Below are 5,986 nucleotides of genomic sequence, written 5' to 3'. Positions count from 1 at the left end.
TTCAACAAACATGAAATTTCAATCTCTTGGGATTTGCATGGTGTACCCAATACCATTCTCAGCAACAGTGGTCATCCATTAAAACCATTACATTAAAGTTAAGGAATGAAGAGCAAAGCTCTCAAACAGACTTCAGGAGAGAGCCAGGAAGAGGAGCAGTCTGAGAACTGTAGTTACATTATGTAACATGAAAGCCTCTGGTGTGTGAGATTGAATGATTACTGAACAGATGTGATCCAGAAGAAAATAATGGGGAAAAAAATGCTTCTTTGCTTCATGGCTTTCCAGTGGGTTGGTATAGTAGTGTGTTACAATGGGCTGCTAACCACAAGATCAGCCACTCGCATCACCGTCAAATCCACTGAGGCTTTCTGCTCCAGTAAAGAAAGAATTGTTGTTGTTTTGAAGTGCCATCAAGTCAGTTCTGACCCATAGCAACCCTGTATAGGATTTCTGAAAAGTGACAGGTGAGGTTGAACTGCCAACCTTGCAATCCATCACATTAATCAACAGTGCCACACCGGGACTCCAAAGTAAAGAATTACAGCCTCAGAAATCCTGTACAGGGTTGCTATGCATCATGACCGACTCAAGGACACACAACCATCACCACCACCAGTTACATTTGGAAGGTCAGTTTTGAGAAGAAAAATTTATGATTTTGTGAAATATCTGAATTTGTAATTAAGCAATTAGGTCATCTTTCTATAAATAGCCAGGAAACCAACACTATACTCTCTGCTTCAAAAAATTAAAATCCAAACCAGTTGGTAAGTGATTTCAACTCCAGTGATTTCAACTTAAGTGTTGCAGAAAATAATTAGAGTCCTGGTGTGCTGCTATAGGATAATGCACTGGACCTCAAGGTTAATTTGAACCACAAGGACAGTGGTTCATATTCACCAGCCACTCCTCAGAAACCCTATACAGAACCAACTCAACTGTACTTAACAACAACAAAACAACCACAGAGTTTTCAAGGCTGTGAACTTTTGGATCCGGGTGTGTTAGAACCACTAATCTTTCAGTTAATAGTTAAGTATTTAACTAGTTGTGTCAATTGCTTCAGTACTTTTGCTTGGGGTTATTTCTCAGAATTGATCTGACTGCTGTTATCACGTAAAGCTGACATATATTCCTGTCCTAGATCAGTTTCCTTTGGCCAATCAGGATCAAAGTCACCAACTTGCTATTGTGACCAATTTTTTCTTTTCTTTTCTTTTCCCTTTTCTTTCGGTGAATAAGCATGCAAGTTTGCATTTACTTGTGAAAGATTCTAACCAAGCATTGTCTGCAAGATTGTCCCTTGTTTGCTTATTAGACCATATTTCTTTCTTGATGTTTGTGTGATCGAAACAAGAAAGACTTGGTTTTCTTCCTATTCAAATGCTTCACATGAAATGAGGATAAGCATAATGGTAAGATCTTATTTATAATTGCCCTGGTTTGTCTCCATAGATAAGCCCTGGACCTCAAGGTCAGTCAGTTTGAACCACAAGGTCAGAGGTTCAAACTCATCAGCTGCTCCTCAGAAACCCTATACAGGGTCGCTATGAATTGGAATTGACTTGACAGCCCTTAACAACAACAACCTTGTTGCACAAAATTGCAGGAAGAGTCATTTCTGTTATATACTATGTAAAGGCCATAACTGCTCACCACTCTAGTAGATGACATTGAGAAAGGATCTAAGATGATTGTTCTTTCTCCATGTTGTCCAAAACTGTAGTATGTTGTGCTATGGTGGTGGTGGTGGTGATGTGCTATCCACTCAGTTGCAACTCATAACACCCCTGTATAGGGTTTCCAAGGTTGTATGTCTTTACATGATCAAAGCCTCATCTTTCTCCTGAGTATAACTGCTGAATTTGAACAGCTGACCTTATGGTTACCAGCCCAATGAATAACCCAATAAAATACCAGGATTCTTTGTGTGTTCTGGATGAGTAGAAATCTAGCATTGGTAAAAGATAGCCTAGGTTACTATACTGATTGACATGTATAGGTTCTATTATCTAGAATGGTGGTGGTTATGTGCCATAGAGTCAGAACCGACTCATAGTGACCCTGTATAGGATTTCCGAGGCTGTAAATCTTTACAGGAGCAGAAAGCCTCATCTTTCTCCCGTGGAACAGCTGGTAGTTTCGAACTGAGAACCTTAAGGTTCGCAGCCCAATTCGTAACCACTATGCTACCAGAGCTCTTATTATCTTGAATGTTGTTGTTGTTGTTGTTAAGTGCCGTTGAGTCGGTTCTGACCCATAGCGACCCTGAACAGGGTTTCCGAGACTGTAAATCTTTACGGGAGCAGAAAGCCTCATCTTTCTCTCGCGGAGCAGCTGGTAGTTTTGAACTGCTGATCTTGAGCGGTTCGCAGCCCGATTCGTAACCACTACGCTACCACAGTTATTTTACTCAGCTTATCTCTACTTACCATGTTGTTGTTAAGTGTCATGGAGTCTGGTTCAAGTCTTAGTGACCCTGATTAGGGTTTCCAAGGGTTTCTGAAGAGCGGTTGGTGTGTTTGAACCATTAGCCTTGCAGTTAGCAGTCCAGTGCTATCCAACAGGTCCACACCAGGATTGATGAAAGGCTTTACTCATAGGATTTTTTTTTTTCCATGAAGATCAAATGACCTAATGAACCTAAGGAATTTTATTTATAAAGGAAAGTATTACCAATAAAATACCTGTATCTCATCAACAGTTATTCATCATGACAGTGCTTAATTAGTTCTTTGAACCAAATACTATGAGAATTGTCTTGTCAAAGTTGATATATGGCATAGCTGCAAACTAAAATCTAACATCAGTTCAAAAAAATACATCTTGAAAATGGGTGCATGCTTTGTTGTTGTTGTTTTCAATCCTTGAAAATATTTTGAACTTATTACTTATTTTGTAACCTTAGCAGAATTGTTCTCCATTTTTGAGGACTCAAAATATGGGCACAATAGCACTCCCTTGTTATCCTCAAAGGGTAACCATCCTTGAGCTTTCTTCCATAACTGACAATCCTGGTCTTTAAAACCTAGCTCTGGATTTAAGTTTTATCCTAATTACCTGACAAAGAATATATACCTTATTACTATAGAAAATGAAAGTGTACTCATTTTTCTCATCTTAGCAAAGTACAACAGTGTTCTGGATAAACCAGGTTCCTGATGAGAGCCTGGTAGGGTTTAAATTATACTTCCCTCTCTAGTTCTGTGAACCTGGAAAAAGCACTTAACTCCAAAGTTCCTCAGTTTATTCATCTATAAAATGCTGAAAACAGTAATACTGGCTTGTTGTGAGCTTCAAATTAGGTAACATAAGTAAACCTTTTATAATTGCTCATGTTTATTCCCATTTATCAGGAGTAGTGAGCTATAATGATTCCCTAATTTAAAGCAGTGGACTCTATTAAGATTTCATTTTAGTTGATTGCAAATACACATAGTAGAAAAAAAATCAGTAATGTCTTAAATCTAAGCACCTACAGCAATTGAATCCTAAATGTTAATCAATTTTAACCTTGGACCCCAGACTTCATCCTCCTTGGAACACTGGGTAACTTCTCATGGCAGTGGTCAGTGGAGTGAACAGAAATAGCAATGTCTCTTAATTAAGGCCTAGGTTTGAAAGGGACTCACTCTCTCATTCACTTAAAATCCATTAATCAAACAAGTCCAGAATCATTGGGACAGGAAAATATACTCTGTGTCTAGAGACAGAAGTTCCAGATCACATGATAATGGGATACTCTGAAGGTTGAGGAATTGGAACACAAATGGAATCGGCCCCATTTATTGTAAGTTGTTAAGTCCCACCCAACTGTTGAGGTTCTTATTTGTGAATAAAAGTGAATAAATGCACTGGCAACCATTCAAGTAATAAAAGATAGTTCCTACAATTAGATCGAGTCTTTCCTAAGCTAGGTAGCACAAGTCTTTTCATAAATTGTGCCTTTTTCTTTGTATGTTCCCCACCATAATGATTATTTTCCTGTATCATGATGAGTATCCTCCTCTAGATTTGTGACTATAATATCATCTGCCAAATTTGATTTTAATGCATTATCCCCGCAGAGAACTTTCATTAATTTGGAATTAGATCTCTAGTTCCCTCAACACATCTGAAGATATTGCTAGTCACTTGAAAACTCTCATGTGATATTGTCATTTCTTCAATATGATCTTATGTTCATTGAAAACCTCAAACCTTTTTTTATAAGATCTGTTACCAAGACAGTTTACTTGACTGGTCAAATTTGTTTTACTTATGTTATTATCTTTGTAACTATACAAAGAAAACAAGGTAAAGAAAAATAGACTAGTATGAATAGCAAGGAAAAAATACCTTTGTATTTAATTCCAGAGACATTTGTTTGCTTTTTTAAATCATTGTAAGAACATAATACATCTTAATATATTCATGCTTCATTCCTGTTGTGTGTGACTTGAAGTTTGACTTATTTTACGCCAATAAAACTGCAAGGAGCCCAGATAACATAGTAGATAATGCATTGGACTACTAACCACAAGATTAGCAGTTCAAATCCACCAAGCAGTTTGTGAGAGAAAGATAAGGCATTCTGCTCCTATAAAGATTTACCATATCACTATAAGTTGAACCAACTTGATGGCACTCATAAGCAATAAAACATGTAAAACCATTTTCTTTTGATGTGTTATTAAAGTTACATCTATTATTCAAACTCTAGTTACCTTTCATCTTTATGCAAATGATATATTTTTAAAACTATAATTTATGGAGTCCTGGTGTGTTGTTTTAGGATAAACACTAGATTTCTAACCATAAGGTTGACAGTTCAAATCCACCAGTCACTCTTCAGAAATCCTATACAGAGATGCTGTGAGTTGAAATTGACTTGACAGCACTTAACTACAACAACAACAACATATAACTGATATTGTCGTAGATTTTGTTTGATGAAAGTATAGTAAAAAGGCATAAATTAATAATGATTAATTTATATATATAAATTAATATATAATCTTCTATGATTATATATTGAAAACTATTTGTCCAGAATGATGCTTCATATTCTATTCAACATGTACTATGAGAAAATATAGATGTGTTAATAAGGATATAGAAGTTCCTGGATTAAATATACTGATACTGAATTCAACGCACAGAGCTAGGATTAATAAATCTGTTTTAATAGAAAATGTCATAATGCAAAAAATTAATAAATAGTATCAATCATTTAGATTGATTCCTAAACAACAAGAAAAGTATCAATTCAATTGCTGAGAAATAAAAATGTAATTTATTCTTATTTATTTATTAATATTGTTATGTATTAATATCATTTAGGATTCCTGGTATGACACTGTAGGATAAGTGCTGGACCACAAAGTTGACTTGAAATTCAAGGTCAGTGGTTCAAACTTAACAGCAGCTCATCAGAAGTTCTCTACAGGGTCACTATGAGTAAGAACTGACTCGATGGCACTTAACAAGAGCAATACAGTATTATTTAGTAATAGCAAATACAAAATCCTTAAGTGAGATATTCATTCAGTGTTGTCTTCATTGCCACTTTGTACTTTTTCAACTATAAAATGATATTTGTTTTACAGAAAAAATACTTGTTAATATATTTTGAAAAATACATAATGCACTGAAACTTACATTGTTATTTTTGCACTACACCTAGAAAACAAGGTAAATAAAATTAGATTAGTGTGAATACAAGGAAAGCCTAGCAGAGTATCTACCTAATATGACTTTCCTAGAAACTTTATATTATGATGATGTTGTTGTTGTTAGGTGCCATTGAGTTGGTAGTGACTTCCAGCGACCCTATGCACAACAGAAACACTGCCCAGTCCTGTGATAGTCTAATAATTATTGTTTGTTTGAGCTCACTGCTGCTTTTACTGTACTAATCCATCTCGTTGGGGGTCTTCCTCTTTTTCTCCAGCCCTTTACTTTACCAAATATGATCTCTTCTCCAGTGAGTGGTCCATCTTAA

The sequence above is a fragment of the Chrysochloris asiatica genome, unplaced genomic scaffold (assembly GCF_000296735.1).
Source record: "Chrysochloris asiatica unplaced genomic scaffold, ChrAsi1.0 scaffold00123, whole genome shotgun sequence".
Lineage (NCBI taxonomy): Eukaryota > Metazoa > Chordata > Mammalia > Afrosoricida > Chrysochloridae > Chrysochloris > Chrysochloris asiatica.
Note: the sequence above shows the minus strand (reverse complement) of the source record.